General features: G+C 40.8%; 1 protein-coding gene and 1 non-coding gene across 2 annotated transcripts in view; one reads left to right on the plus strand and one right to left on the minus strand.

Moving 5' to 3' along the window:
* The window catches only part of SORCS3 (sortilin related VPS10 domain containing receptor 3), a 721132-nt gene that overhangs the window by 20686 nt on the left and 683499 nt on the right, over nt 1-16947 (plus strand). The gene's annotated exons all lie outside the window — the stretch shown is intronic.
* LOC125995576 (small nucleolar RNA SNORA51) lies at nt 10405-10537 on the minus strand. The gene has a single exon (XR_007491075.1). It is a non-coding gene; the product is annotated as a small nucleolar RNA SNORA51 (small nucleolar RNA).

Genomic DNA, 16947 nt, shown 5'->3' on the forward strand with positions numbered 1-16947 from the left:
GCCACTCCCTTGTTTGTTTTTGCAGACTTCACCAGAGGTCTTGTAGGAAGGGCTTTGCGGCTCATATCCTAATGGCTTTGTTACTTGCTGTGGTCAGTAGAAGATATGCCATTTTTTATTTTTTTTTAATTACTTCATTTAAACGCCATGGTTACAAGTTTGTTCACAATACAGTTTTTTGTTTTTTCACAGACACAAAGTTATTCATGGTTGAGTTTCAGCCATACAATGTACAACCACTTTATCAGGGTACATTTTCTGCTGCCAATGTCCCCAGTTTCCCTCCCACCCTTTCCTCTGCCTGCCTAAGGTGCAGGCATCTCTCTCTCTCTCTCTCTCTCTCTCTCTCTCTCTCTCTCTCTCTCTCTCTCTCTCTCTCTCTCTGTCTCTGTGTCTGTCTGTCTGACTTTATTTTTCCCCTCTTTTATTACATTGTGGTTTTCAGTACTGTTTCCGAGGAATATCATGCCTATCACTTTATCTTCTTTCAGCACCCAGTTCTTATCCAGAGTGATTGTTTCCAACTATTATTGTCATAGTAGTCCCTTCTCTGTCCTAACTGCAGTCTCCTGCTTTTTGTTGTAAGCTTCTTATTATGGACTGGTCCTCTTGGCACTTGCCTCTATTGTCTTTGAGTATTTTTACCATACTATCTTTTTTCTATATACCACAAATGAGTGTGATCATTCTATATCTGTCCCTCTCCCTCTGACTCATTTCACTCAGCATAATACTCTTTATATCCATCCATGTAAAAAGCAAATTTCATGACCTCATTTTTCTTATAGCTGCATAGTATTACATTGTGTAGATATATCACAGTTTTTTTTTTAAGCCACTCATCTGTTCTTGAGCACTTGGGTTGTTTCTAGATTCTGCTATTGTGAATAATGCTGCGATGAGTATAGGAGTACAGAGGGTTTTTCTGCATTGTGTTTTTGGGATCAGAGGGTATATTTCTAGGAATGTTATTTCTGGTAAATGGAATTTCTAATTTTTAAGAAATATCTATATTATTTTTTAAAAAAAAGGTTGGGCCAGTCAGCATTTTCACCAGCAGTGAATGAAAATCCCTTTCTCTTCATCTGCACCAGCACTGGTTGTTCAGCCTAGTTCTCAAGAGTTTCTGTATGACCACTTGCTATCTCACCCTTTGGTGAGAAAACCTTCCTCTAAGAGAAGAGAGACAAGTGATCCTGGTGCCCACTTACCCAAGGAAACTACATTGATCTGCCCAGTCACAAGCAGCAAAACTACCCAAATGAGCCCCAGTGTGTCAACCAAATTTCAGCTGCCTTAAATGTTTACAAGTTGTGAGAAAAAGTAATTGAGACTTGATGGTTTGATTCAGCAGGTTTTTATATTTTATAGCTAAAGTTCATGGATACAGTGGGCAAAAGTTCATGGATACAGTGGGTCAAAGCAGGACTTTGCTGATTAGATGGAGTAAGTTTAGGAGCATAACTACAGCATAAACTTTAAGGCTCACTTGTATTTTAAGATCACTGGGTTTATACATTCACAGACTTATATTTATTTAGGTGTGTCTTCTTAGTGGTTTCCTGACATTCAAGGATTAAAATTCATGTTTTATATATATATGTGTGTGTGTGTGTGTGTGTGTGTGTGTGTGTGTGTGTGTGGTAAAAAGGCAGACCAGATCATGATCCAAAAGAATTCATCTTCCACTCTTCCTACTCTCTTTCCAGCAGCTTAATCAGATTCCAGCAGAGCATTATCGTTGAGTGGTCCTCAGGCCCCTCAATAGGGGCCCTAACATTCAGTACATTCTTATTACTGTGAAAGTCAATTTCTAGTCTAGTTGGGAAGATGGAATTTCACTTAGAGGAGGAGAGAAATGAGAGACCAGAGGTTTTCTTGGACTTGACTGATTATTTAAAATATATTAGTGCTGATAAAATATTTAGCTTTTAAACAACAAATTTAATATAGGGGATTGTGCTTTATTTATTAATGACAGTTGCAGGGAGATTGGTAGGAGTTGTGCTAAAGTGCACTGTTGTGATTTTGCAAAGTATAGTAATTACTGTAATATTTTGTTGAATTATTAATATCTATGATGCCTGCAGGAACAGAAGCTTCTGCAGTCTTACTCATTTCTAGATTGCTTTCCCCCTTCTGGTTTTTGTTTTGTGTTTTCTTTTCTTGTGAGCTCATGAATTTTTAAAGAAATGGAGGGGGTGGGGCAAAGTTGATCACATCCTGTGAAGCCCTTTGTTGTGCCCTGTAAGGGAATGTAGGTAGGCAGCAGAGAATACCTGTTGTTCCTTGAGATTCTCTGCCTAAGCCAAACCTGTCTACTTTGTCTTGACTGAGGGATGCTGAAAGCATCATGCCTGGGGCAAAATGGACTTCTTAGAGTACCTTTTCAATTGAGCTGAGAATGGGCACAGTAAACCCACAGGTGGTGTGTGCATAGGTGAGGGGAATGAGCTCACTTCAAAGCTGTGTCTTTTAATCTGTTCATGGGGTTGGAAAGTGCTCAGGTGTATTGTATTGAAGCAGTACAAGTCTCCTTTGGTTAGAGTTATACACTTTTAATGACTAGTAGGTGCTCAACTGAGATCATTGTAGATGGTGATGATGATGATGTTGAGATAATGACAACAATGATGATGTGTTAGCTTAGCTGGAAGTTGCACATCTAAGTAAGACCAGTCTCCTTCCATAACTATTTACCAGTTCTGTGAAATAACCCCAGTGAGTCAGCATCTAGCCCCCAGTTTTCTGGTCTGTGTAATAAATATATTGTTCAAAGTTAAATGGTATGTTTAAGAGGATCTGATAGACATTTATTTCCAGATACATCTAAGGAAATATCATTGTTATAGAATAAATTGTTCATACTCGACTGTGATTTTTTTGGGTTTTTATTAATTACTTGGTTGTTCATGATCAGTTGTTGTTTTCTCACAAAGTTATTCATGATTGAGTTTCCGTCAGGAAGGTACCAGCATTCTTCACCAGTGCACATTTCTCACCTCCAAAGTTTCCAGTTTCCCTCCTGCTTCTCCCCTCCATGCCTCTAGAACAAATATGCCTCCCCAATCCCCCCAAATATATTTCCTTTCTCTTTCTCTTTAAACACTGTGATTTGCAATATACCAGTAGTGAGTGAGGGGTAACAGACCTATCATTTAAGAGACAGCAGAGAAGGAGTCTTAGCTCACTTTTCTTTTGGGTAGAAATGTAAAATTTTGAGTCATTTTTGGGGGTGGACAATTGTCCTTTTTCAAGATTCTCTTAACATATATTTTATTAGGCAAAATTTTAGAGACTTGGTGATCTACCCAGATCCTTTCTTCAAATATGGAATGTGGTCAAGTGAGATTTTGCAGTGTCCAAATTTACTGAGATTATGGAAGTGCTGCCACCCATATGCAATCTCCTGACTTCTGGGCCCATGCTTTCTGGTTTTCCAGAAAATTCTCACCTTTTATTTTTTCAGAAGGAAATTTTGGAAGGAACGAAGAAATGAGATAATTTTAGGGAGACCTAGAGACATCTTCTGTAGCAGAGTAGTGCTTGGGTTAGACTTCAGTTTATTTTGAATATAAGCTCTTCCATGGACCATCTCAAATACCTGTGTAAGTTATAATTATTGTTATAAAGTCAAGATTATATTCTTGATTTTGCAAGGTTGTTGTGTAGCTTTGCGATGTTTTGCCAAGGTGTCTACACTTTTCTCAAAGATACTGGAAAATGGGTAGAAAATGATTTAGTGTGTATACATCTTGAAGACATGGGGACATTTTCTCTACTGTGAGTTTCTCTAGGGTCTAGGGATGGTGGTAGAGACTCCTGAGCTGCTTACAGAGTAAGAAAGGATCCTGCAAGGGCCAGAGGATGTGCCAGCAGTTACCACTACCCCTGGGTACTACTATATTCTGTGGCAGGTAATGACAGCTCCATTTAATATTCTCCAGGGCTGGTAGCAGGAGGCTGGGGATGAGCCTCTTCAAAGAGCATCAAATGTTTTTGGGAGATGAGATCAAACAAAGCACTGGCATCCCTCTGGCTTAGGGCTCTGTGTTTATTTATTTATTTTTGGTGTTCCCTTTACTCTTTCACATTTCTGAAAATGGTTTCAGGCTTTCTTAACTGACAGTTTGTCTTTCTTTGAACTATTCCACATTGAATTCCCTGTGGGTTGTATAGGACTCTTGCTTCTATGACTTTGCAGAAGGTGAAGCAGTACTGCTTAGAATATGCACTTCCTAGGAGGAAGGAAACCACACATACATGTTTAGAGTCTATGTCAGTAGGTAGGTCCAGGTTCAGATGTAGAACTTTTCTCAGTTGAGCCATTTTTTAGGTATCTGAAGCAGAGACATTGGTCATGTTGCATGGCTCTGCAAACCATGCCATGTTTGATTTACAGCATTTTCCATGGCCTAAAAGAAAGCTCAGGCCACTGTCTCTGACTTCCCATTGCTCGATACTTCCAACAGCACCTATCTCCACTGCCCTTCTGAGTAGGAATGGAGATGTTCTGTTTCATCTTCTCTTCTCCCCTCTCATTCCTCACCTTTACTTATTGTTCTTCCTGTACCAAAGGTACATGGACCACGAATGAAGAATTGCAGAATTCAGGACAGAGAAGTCGCAACATTTTCATCCTCTTTCAGATGCCCTGGTCATCATTTATGGCATTATTTAGGATAATTACACTTTCTGGCACCTAGAGACACGAGAGACATGTACTCTTTTGCATTCCCAAACTTATGCTCTCTGAGCACTGGCAGGTCAGGCCAGACTTTTGGCAGGCTGGCCACTCAGCCAGGTCTTAAACTTGACATTTGAAAGGGGGTATCACAATGGGCGGTACTCACTGAGCTCCTGGTTTTGTGCTCAAGAATTATTTCTGGTGGGACTTGGAGAACCATATAGAATGCTAGGGAATGAACTCAGGTAGGTCACATGCAAGTACCCTACCCACTGTATTACCTTATCTCTATAGCTCTGTGTTCCCACTTTTTTTTACAGGAATTTTGTGAAAAAATTTCTGATTGTGCAACTGCACTATAGTTGATGCAGAATAAAGAGCAATTTGAACTTGACCTTGACTTTCAGTGAAGCTAACCTCAGATACCAGTGTGTATAAAAAGAAGGATGGGGATATCAATTCAAGATTAGGGACACAAGTGAAGCATTTGGGAGCCCCTTTATTATTGCCAAGGGCCTACTATGTGCTAGCTTTCAGACTCACCTGAAGGACCATTTCATGCTGCCTCCCCACAGCCTATGGTGCTTCTTATCTTTTTTCAGATGATATAACTTTGAAAATGGGAGGTTAAGTAGATTGCCACAGCCATACAGCTAATAAGCTGCAGAGTAGCTAATGAAATAGATGCCTTTAGTGATGGAAGGTCATTACACCTGCTATGTTACTGACATAGAAATAGGAAATAAGAGAGTTTGGCAGCTAAGAAGCAGATCAGTTGGATAAATAGAGGTGAAAGGATCACCTTTCCTTTCAATCTAGAATAATAGGCTTTTATACAAGTAATGGATAGGGCTGGACATACAGCTCAATGGTAGAGCACATTCCTTAGCATGGTGAGGCCCTGAGTTGGATTCCAAGCATCACATTCTTTTTCCAGTATTGCAGAATGTACCCTGAGCACCAAAGATCTGGCCTGAGCTTCACTGGGGTTGGCCTCTATGTAGATCAGTAGAGGAAAACCTTTAGTATGTTCTTGCTGGAAACTGAGCTGTGATCTCTGCATTCAGCATCTCCAGCATCCCTAACTCCATGACTACTCCAATAGGAATATTGGTGTGAATCTGGCTGTAAGGATGAGTAAACAAAAATAGAGAGGCCAGGTCACAGCTGGTGAATGACCAAGTCATAAATTCCTATGAGATTTGTGACGGGGCACTTCTGATTCGCTGAGCTCTTTTTCCAACTGGGAGGGAAGAAGGTTTAGCTGATAACAAGTCCAAAAGCATTTGCCTCTCCATAGGAGAGGTAGGGAAGAGATGAGCTTGGATTGGAGATGTATTTCACAGTCGCCTAATAGGCTGGTGCTTAATTTTTGCAGGCATGGGGCAGCCCTTAGACACTTTAAGCAAGAGAGAGATGTAATTAGCAATGATTATCAGTCACTTTCAGAGCACCACAAAACTTATCCTCTGAGCTGGGGCTAGAGAAGGGTGAACAAAGACAGCAAGGTGGAGCACTGTGTTTGGAGGCACACAGCATCTTGTGACTGGTGGTAACCCTTGGTTCTGGTCACTGCAGGTTCCTCTTCTCTCCCTCCCCTCCCCTAGCAGTGCCTCTTGCCTGCTCCCTCCCTCTCACCACACTCTCTGCACAGTGGAGGTCCTCTTCATCATTAGAGCAAACAGTGGGGTTCTGCTGTAATTAAAGGAGGCCAACAGGAGGAAGCAAAGCAGAGCAAGGGAAAAAAGCAACCACCAATAAAACATCTTATTTTCCTCCCTAACAATCACCTCCCTAATAGTTGTCTTCTACAGACTTTCCTGGGGGCCTACTTGCTTTAAATGCTACAAAGAGAACCTCAAGGGATGGTGTAAGGAAGCAGGCAGTGAAGTTACCTGCATCTGCCATAATGGGACTGATTCCTTTTCTTGCCTTCTTTGCCATGCAAGTCAAATATTTGAGTTGGAGAGTTCTCGGTCCTTTGTTTATGATCAGAGTCTCACCCATAGTAGAGTTGTTTCCATCCCATCTCTTCCCAGGGAGGCATCTCTGACATGTACCCTGGGCTCTTCACTCACCCCCAGATCCCGAAATGAGCTGACCTGAAGCTCAGGTTGGGGAAAGGAGACACTTTGCCCAGTGAAAAATTGGCCACCACGCTTGCTGTCATTGATGGCAGAGAGTCCGGAAGTGTCTAATTAATTCATTTATCCAATTAGCCCCTTGCTCTTTGAAAAGCTTCTTCTTGGTTGCTGAGCAACTAGCATAGACTTTCAGCACATGCATGCTGCTGTTGAATGAACCGGTCGTTTTTTTTCCTTTTGCCCTAGCAACATCTCAATTCCTCCCCACCCTGCTTTCTTTTTATTTATTTATTTTTTCTGATATACTGTAATGTAGAACATCTCCACCAATCTCTGGTCTTCTCACCTTTCCTGGGTCTCTGGATTTGCTTGCTGCCTGCCTTAACACATTTCTAAAAGTAATTTTATGCCAGACATTTGTCACAGATGAGGAGAGTGACAGAATTTACATGTACACAGAGATGCATTGGCAGCCTAATGGGATTAGTTCTGCTTAGACAAGACTTGGGAGAAGCTTTGGGATTGCCTAGACTTGCCCACAGGTAGACAAGGTGTTTGGGAAGAAAGGGCAGATAGTTTCTGGGCGTCAGAGCCTTCTCAAGAGCAGTGTTAGTAGGCCATGATTCTGTCTGAACACCTGCCCTTCTTTGGGTAATTGTCAGCCACCCCAAGGTGGCTGCTTGCCTTGTGGACAGTGAATAAGGGGATATTTATGGGAGACTGAAGGGAACAGCTTCAGCCATGGAAGGCAGCAGAATACCTGGAGAATCATCCTTGTAGGAGAATATGTGCATATTTCAGGATGTGGAAATGCCCAGCACAGCTTTGGTGAGCTCCAGTCTCTGAGCTGGACAGAGCCGAACACTCATCCTTCTTAGGGTTGAACAGTTGGATCACTGAAAGGATGAGAAGTTTTTCAGTATTTTATTGTCAAGGTTTGGATGATATGTCAAGGTTTTTATTGTCAAGACTCTGGAGTCTTAGGCTTTCCCCTTTGACCACACTGCTCCTCTTCTATCTCATTAAGAGACACTTATTCAAAAGAAAGATACTAGTCACCAACATTTGAAATCGTCCTTTGTTTTAGAAGTTTTGAACTTGGCAGTGAAGATTTGCAGAACTCAGGTGACTTGAGTTCTAACCACCTTGGCAAACAGGTGTGCAGGGCATGTGTAACCCACTACTCACACACCAGCAGACTCAGTCCTGCCCTCTGGAGACCCAGGGAGATTAGGAAATGGACAGCTGAGAAGGAAGAGGCTTCTTGGCAGGGTCCAGGGAGGATTTGAGTCTTCTCCCTGGAGTTGGAGAGGACTAAGTAGGGAACATTCTGTAGGAGGGCAGGAGCCACAGGCAAGGGAGACAGGAGTTCATTTGGACATGGCAGAGAGGTCTGGGAAATGGACTGGGAGACTTTTGAGCTCTTCTCTGATAATTGGTGCATGGCTTGGTGCTGCCCACAACCTCATCCAAAAATCCCAACAACAACATGGAAATGATCATATAATCATTCAGGATGGTGACTCTGGGACACATATGGCAACAGACCTGATGGAAATGACTGACTTGGAAAAGCTTTGTAGTTGTCAGACCTGTCCACGGATGGACACAGATATTTAGGAAGAGGGCAGCAAATTAGTTTCTCATGTTAGTTAATAACAATTAAGCATGTAAAAGGTCTCATGCTTTGTATACTTGACTAATTTTAGGGCCAAACTCACCAGGAGAGAAGAGAACATCAGAACAGTAGCCACTTAGGGAGAAGAAGAAGAACCAGGCACCATTTCCAACATTCACTCTAAGTGCCTCCCAGGGCCAGGAAACCTTGACTTGGTGCCAGTCACAGCTTTTGGTGCAGCTTTTCAACCTGCAATCCAAGAGGCAACCCAAGAAGGATGAGGCATGGCAGGGAGAGAACTGATCAGCGATGTGACTAGGCCTTCCTGTATGTGCATTGGCCAGCAGGTTAACTAGTATTCTTGGCCAAATCCCCCCCATCAGTCACTGCTTTCCAAGGTTGGGCTGGCTTCTAAAGAACCCGATATGACAGACAACGTGGAATGCTCCTTAGTATATAATCTTCCTTGGGAATTTTTCTTAGGTGTTTTGAGTCCTCTTAAGCCCCCAGAAATTAACTGGCTATGGCTGTTCTTTTTCTAAAATTTCATGTTATTATAAAGTGCAGGCAGGGCTGGAAGTCACAATGGCCTGTATCAGAATAATCAAACACATGATAGTGACCTGAGGCTCAGCGAAGGAAACATTGGTGGATTTTTGTTCAATCAATATTTGCTGCACTTGGGCATTCGTGGATGAAGTCCTTTCTTCCTAGACACGAAGGTGGAGTCTCTGGGAGCCTCTGCCTCTCATTTGTCCCCTTGATTTTTCCTTGCAAAATAGAAATTTTGTGTTGGTGAGGTCTCTTACTTCCTGTTGACATCGAGTGAGGTTGTTAGTACCTGGAAGACACTGGAACTTTCTCTCCCTTTGTTCATTTCTTGCCACCCCAGAGGTGATTTGATTTCCCATTTTCTGAGACAGTCCCTCAGGGTGTCTCTCCCACCCCTCCACCCCCTTCTCTTATATAAGAAGGCGGGTGCCTGGCGTGCCAGGTTGCATTCAACACTGTAACAATCCCCTCTTTATGACATCACTGCTTGTCCCCATGGAAACCTTTCCCGGGTCACAGAGACTGGATTGTGGCATCATACCCTCATTGGGAGGAGGGATTAAAAGTGCCAGGAGGGATGAAAGTCCACCGAACTAGCATGTGATGGCAGAGACATGGGGCTTTTCTGTTTGGATCTTGAACGGATTCTCATATTGGTTGCTGGAATGAAAAAGAAGAAGACTCTGCTTTTGCTCAGTATCAAGGGAAATGAATAATCTTAAGGAGAACAAGCCTATTTCACAAAATCTCCACCAACTACTGGAATCAGAAGGATTAAATAACCTACATAGGTGACTCAGGTGGAATGGAGAACTGGAACTGGAACTAAAATTGAGAATTGGGGTATAAGATATAGTTTGGGATTTCAGGTGATTTAAAGGTGTGTGTGTGTGTGTGTGTGTGTGTGTGTGTGTGTGTGTGTGTCTGTGTGTGTCTATGTGTGTGTGTGCGTGCAAATATGCCTAAGACATCTTAGGTACATAAAATACTAATTGTTAAATTTGTGCTACATGTGAAGAGAATTAACGATGTTTAGGTTAGGATGGATTGAGAATGGGAACTGACTTGCATGGGTGTGTTGTTAGGGCTAGGACTCAGCTTGAGAGGGACACAGTGAAGAACATGGGAAACTGTACTCTCAAATATTTCTGGGTTCCACCTGCCTGAGTGCTCCCCTGGGTGCCATGGTTCTTTCTTTATTCCCAGGATACTCTTCTCTGTCTGTTCCCAACTTCCTGCTGCTCTCCATTTCTCTGCTGCCTTTTCCTGAGTTTTTTCTGACCCACTTTTTCTCCTTCCAGACCTAAACTCAGAGTAAAGACAATACTGATAGAAAAGGTCTTTCATTTGGCTCAATATCATTTAGAAGATCTTTAGTAAAAATAAGGTTGATCTATTTTATGAGTGGGGGGGAACCAATTTTGTATGCCTAGAGAATATTCTCGTATAGACTTTACTTATTTTTTTGTCCCCCAATTCACAATACAGACCAGGCAACGGGCCTGGGTTGAGGTGTATTTGGGGTGCATTTACTGTACCTCCTCTTTCTGTACAGTCAGTGTAAAGAACACAGCCTGTGGTAAGAATTGGGAGGTCTTATCTTTTCTTTTTTTTATTTATTTATACACACACACACACACACACACACACACACACACACACACACACACATATATGATCCTTCACCAGTGAAAACATTCCCATGACCAATATCCCAAGACTTTCCTTATTAAGTGTTGAATGATGAATGAACAAGTCACAGATGAACATACAAATAGGTTCCCCTTCATCCCCTGGAAGTAGCAAGCATGCTCATTTAAAATATTTGTATAGTTTCTGCCTATCGTGACTTCATGTTGTGTTTATGTGATCCAGTGACCTTTTTTGTAGTAAAATAGGCCAAGTGCAGGATGTTGGCAATAAATAATGCTCTGTTGGCTGTTGAAGCCCTCTGTGTGCGACTGTCATGGGCCCCCATCTGTTCAGTAGATGGGACCAAGGAAGGTTGCTCATATCCATATGTGATCCCTTGCTGAGCTCTCAAAAGTGTTTATTGCTTGGGTTCATAAGTCTTCCATGGAATCTCCAGGATCTAGAATGGGTGGGTCCCTAACTTCTCTCCAAAACTCAGGTTGTGCTTTTTCATGGAACACGTCAATGCCTGAATCTTTGCTCTTATATTCAACTGCAATAATGTGTGTGTTTGTGTATATTTTAATTAGTAAAGCATTAAATACATTCACAATCTAAACTTGTTTTATTTTTCTAGAAGATTGTGCATAAGCATGGAATCATAATGAATTCCTTCAGATCACAGATGTGGTATGAAATGGGTTGAAATACATGGGTTAAAATTCTTGTTAAACCTCTCACTAGCTATAATGTATGTATATTTTCTATGTGTAAATGTTTTCCTTTATAAAATAGGCAAGAATCTGAGTGCTGACTTCATGGTAAGCATGCTCATATTCAGTGAGGGATATTTATAAAGTAACTTTGGCAAACAGGTATAAAAATAGACCAGATATACCCTAATAACTTAAGTAAAGACTTGATGCAAAAACTATCTATAGCCCATGTATTAGCTACATCTTCCTACAGTTTGAGTTGTGTGAGTCAAATAACTGACTTGTTAATTGTTCTTTACAGGCAACCATAAGAAAAGGATGCTAGAACCAGAGCAACAGTACAGAGGGTAGGACACTTGCATGCAGCTGACCCAGGTTTTATCCCCAGCATCCCACATGGTCCCCTGAGCCTGCCAGGCATGATTAGTGAGTACAGTCCAGAGTAATCCCTGAGTACCATCGAGTGTGATTCCCCAACCCCCCCCAACTATAAAGAAGGGGGCTGAGGAAATATTATTCCTTTTCTGGACCAAATCTTAAGAGGCTAATAATATGATTATGAAATAATATGATTTTCCCAAGTATGTTCCTGACCTTAGTATAATAGGAGCACATTAAACAGAGATTGTCCTCTGCTCAAGCAGAGTTCTCATTATCTGCTAGAGGAGACAGTCAGCCTGGTAGGGGAGGGTGTGTGTTCAGTTTCATATGAAGAAAAGGTGAGGAGGCTGTCCACAACTGCCACCCCAAATGTGCTCTCTTCCCTTTAGACATCCAGTTCATCTCTTTATAGCCTCAGATATAAGAGAAAAACATTGGGGCCTGTTTGAAATCCCCCCAATTTTTATTGATGTGGAATATATACGCATGAGACAAGCACACTATATTAAGCATTCATCTCAGTGACATGAATTTTACATATAATTGTGCTGATTTTTCCCACACCCTAACAAGTCTCAAGATGAGGAACATTTAGTGCCTCACAGGGAACTCCTTCATCTCTTTTTACACCGATAGTCTCTCTCCCAGAAATAATCAATATTTTGATTTCTGTCAGGTTCTGTTGGTCTTTGAAATTCACCTAAGTGGAATAATATAAAGTGATCACTGGTTTCTAAGCCAATATCTCAGAACTTTTGCATCCCAAGATCCAGACCTGATGTAATCTCCCCTTGGGTAAGGACTAGTCCTTGAAACCTTTTCATCAATACAGGGGAGGGAAAGTAATGAGAGATCATTTTCCAGTTTTGGTTGCCAAAGTTACTCTGTTTTACTCTTGTACTCTCTGGTTCTTATCGCTTGCTTAGATGAAGCCAGTGGCTGCATGGCAAGTCATTTTCAGGGACAGAGTCAATGGGGAGCCTCAGACCCTAAGCTCAAAAGCATTTTTGAATGAGCCTGGAAGTAAATCTTTTTTCAACTGTATCTGGAGCTCATGATCAAAGACACCTTGATTAAAATGTGGTGCGTAGTTGGAACCAAGCTGCTCCTGGACTCTTGATTCACAGAAATCATTTTTATCAAGTGTTTTCAGTCACTGGGTGTAATTCATCACACAACAATAGAAAACTTGTGTGTGTAGTATGTTCTGTTTGTTGTCTTGCCCTTTTCACTTATTTTTATATCTGTGCACTCTATTCCTATTTCCACAAAAAGGTCTAGCATGATCATTTTTTTTGTTTTGTTTTGTTTTGTTTTGGGGGGTACACATGGTGTTTCTCATGTTTTACTCCTGGCTCTGATCTCAGGGATTACTCCTGGTGATGCTCAGGGAACCATATGGGGTATTGGGGATTGAACCCAGGTCAGACACTTGCAAGGTAGATTCCCTACCTGCTGCATTTTCGCTTCAGTCCCTTCCTTGGCTATTTTTACTGTTGTATAGTATGCCATGGAGGAATAGCTCTGTCCAATAATTATCTGTCCATTCTCTGATCTATAGTTGGGCTGTTTCCATTACCTGGCTATCAGGGACATCCTTTTGCATGAGGTTTTGTTTGTTTTGACAGATAGATACACTGATTTTTCTTGAGTATATACCCAAGTATAAACTGTCTCAACCATAGAACATACTTTATTAATACTACCAGTAAATATTCACAAAGTATCAATCTCTGGGGAATTCTTAGAATGGATCAGAGCTGATTCCCCTTTCTACATGAAGTCACAGCAGCCACTGCCACACCTAGCACTCTCATCCAAGAAAAGTGGCTCAGCTCCATAACTTAACCTTATCAAACTGCTGAGCCACCAAATTTGTTTTAGATCTATAAATCTGAAATCTTGTGGCCAACAAGCAAGCATAAATGTTCCTTAAGTCTTGTCAGTTCTTGGTCATGGTTGAATGCTTCTTTTTATACATACATACATACATACATACATACATACATACATACATACATACATATATATTTCCCATTTAACTTATTCTAGTGGTTGTATATCCCCATGTCATTTCAAGTTTCATGATAGATGGCTTAGATGCTTACTGGATATTTGAAGAGCCTCCTTAGAGCTATGACTATTCAGATGGTTTGTTTTCGATAAGGCTATCCTTGAAATTGATTTGAGGAACTCTTTATATTTTTCATATAAGGTCTTTGTCAGATATTTTTTTTTTTTTTTGGTTTTTGGGCCACACCCGGTGACACTCAGGGGTTACTCCTGGCTATGCGCTCAGAAGTCGCTCCTGGCTTGGGGGACCATATGGGACGCCGGGGGATCGAACCGCGGTCCATCTCCTAGGCTAGCGCAGGTAAGGCAGGCACCTTACCTCGAGCGCCACCGCCCGGCCCCTTTGTCAGATATTTTTATTGTAGATATCTTCTTTAAGTCTGTGGTTTTCTTTCTTATTGATTAATAATATACTTTTTATTAGACATGCTTTTAATTTTAATTAAGTTTATTTTCTGAAGGTAATAAAAATTCTTGCCTTATTCTGTGTCAGGAATATGTTCTAGGTTTTTTCTTATAAATAAATATACTTTATTAACTTTCAACAGTTAGGCTCATGACCCACCTGAAATCCATTTTTAAAATATGTAGTAAAGTCATAAATTTTTTAAATTATAACACTGTGATTTACCGAGTTGTTAATAATACAGTTATTTCAGCCATTAAATGTTTAAAAACAAGTCCTACCACCAGTGTCCTCATTTTCCCATCACTACCCTACCCTGTCACTTTGCAAGCACAACCACATTTACTTTATGTTGTTTTTTACACCACAAAGGCAAATGGAGTTATCAAAACTTAGATCAACAGGGGTTAATTTGAAATATTTGTTCTATCTCTCCATAGTGTTACTAAAATCAGTGTCCAAGGATTTACTGGGCTGTGTAGGTGCTAGTTGAGCTTTCTGTGCTCAGAAAATCTGAGCATGGCAGATTACAATGTAACTTTACCATCAGATTTCCTCTCATACAACTGGGCACTACTATGTAATTTTGAGATGTTGGCCACGTGGTCCCAGATTTATAGATATGAAACAAATTTGGTGGCTCGGCAGTTTGATAAGATTAAGTTGTGGGACTGAGCCACTTCTGTTGGATGAAGGTATTAGATGTGGCAGTGGCTGCTGTGGCTTCAAGCAGAAAGAGGAATCTATTCTGACCCATTCTGAGAATGCCTCAGAAGTTATCATCTTGGATCAGACTACCAGGGAAGAGTCTATGGCCATTGTTATTTCTTTTGGAGTATGGTAAAGGAACTGGGTCATTTTTTTGCTGAGTAGATGAAGGGTATGGGCAGAGGCTGTTGAATTTTTGAATTGCTGTGGGAGGGCCTGGGGGGTCTTGGCCCACCCCATTACAAAACTATTTCAGACTTTTAAGTCTCTAGTCTCATCCCACCTATAGAGTTATTTCTTTATATCTAATGAGATGAAGAGCTCCAATGACCCAACACCCTTTATTGAACTGTAGATGTCTTTCATCTTGATATACATGTCCGTGGATTCTATATTTGGTTTTATTGGAACTTTTTCTGTCCTAACACCAGTTCTACACCATCTTAATACTTAATAAAGCTTAATAATACATTACAGCATTATAATTTATTTTATATGGTAACTTTTTGTGTGTGTTTGGTTACTTCTTGTTTAAAAAATTTTTATTAATAATTTTATTTTGACCAAATGGATTACAAATCATTCACAGTAGTATTTTAGGTACATAGATTCATACATTGAATCAGGGGCATTCCCATCACCAATGTTGTCCTCCCTCCACCCCTGTTCCCAGCATGCATCCCATACCGCCCCTTCTTTGCCCCCCAGGCTGCTAGTATAAGTGGTCCCTTCTGTGTCTAGCTTGTTGTAGATTGGGTATTGATTCTGTTGTGTTTGGCTTTGGATTTGGTTTTTAAGTATGATAATTGTTTATTTCTATTCAATGCTCATACAACTGTTTGATATTGGTGCCCTCCATTATTTCCCCCTCAATTTGTGAGGCAAAACAAGATGGTCCAAGTTATGTGGTTCTGTTTGAAGGTAAGAAATAAAAAAGAAAAATTAAAAAAGGGGGGCAAAAATTCAAACAAGCAAAAAAGTGGAAGGAGTCCTTCTAGAGACTATAAAAATCAGTTTAAGAAAAAAAAAGGAAAAAAGGAAGGAAAACATAAAAATAATTCAAAAATAATCAACCCCCAAACAAAAGCAAAACAAAAACAACCTGAAAAGCACCACAGCAATAAAGACAACAATCAAACACTAACCATGTGCTGAAATAAAGACGAATCAAAGCACAGGGAAAAAAAAGGCAAAGAAAAAAAATAAACACAAGCAACAACAATTACAAAAAATATAAAAAAATTAATTTGTGCTATTTTTTTGCAGAGGCACAGTAAAAATTGGGGAGATTAGAAAAGGAATTCCCCTGGCCTAAGAGATACAGGGTTTCTCCGCCCTTGAAGTATACTGTTATGGGTATAACTACAGGCTCTGTACATGCTCTTTTACTCTCCCCTAGGTCCTTTTGTGATGTCTGGAAGTTTTCCGCTCCATCTTGGATGATAAGATCAGGTCTCTGTAGCTAGTGATCTTAGTTTTTTCACATGTCATAGGATGAAGCCTAGGATGAAGTCTTTCTTTACAGTTCCAGAAGTTCTGTTCCATCACTGTTGTTTTAATCAGTCTTTTGTAGTTGTTTGACTTGGTTTTTGCACCGATCCTAGAACGAAGCATAGGATAGAATCTTTCATTATGTTTCCAGAAGTTCTGCTCAGTTGCAGTTGTCTCACTCAGACCTCTGGAATTAGAGATCTTGGTTGTTCTACAGATCGTAGGCCAAAACCTAGACTAGGTCCAGGATATGTTCTGGACCTAGGATACGTTCTGGTCCCAGAATATGTTCTGCCCAGTCATAGTGGGCACAGTCAGTCTTCTATAGTTAGCAATCTTGGCTTTTGCACAGATCAAAGGAACAGGTTAAGAGGTAGTATTATAAAGGTCTTAAACTTATAAAGGAAATATAGGCTTCCCCATTGTCTTTTGAGATATTCTTGTGGGGGTAGAATTCAGAGCAGATTTTCATCACACACCTTGGTCTTGTTGAGTTTGAGAAGTGATTTGTGGCAGAAAGGGCTTGGGTAGAGTTCTTGCACTGGAGGTCCTTCTGGAGTTGGTTCTGGTATCCACATTTGGAGGGAGGATAAGAGGGA

Source organism: Suncus etruscus, chromosome 17 (genome assembly GCF_024139225.1).
Source record: "Suncus etruscus isolate mSunEtr1 chromosome 17, mSunEtr1.pri.cur, whole genome shotgun sequence".
Taxonomy (NCBI): Eukaryota; Metazoa; Chordata; class Mammalia; order Eulipotyphla; family Soricidae; genus Suncus; species Suncus etruscus.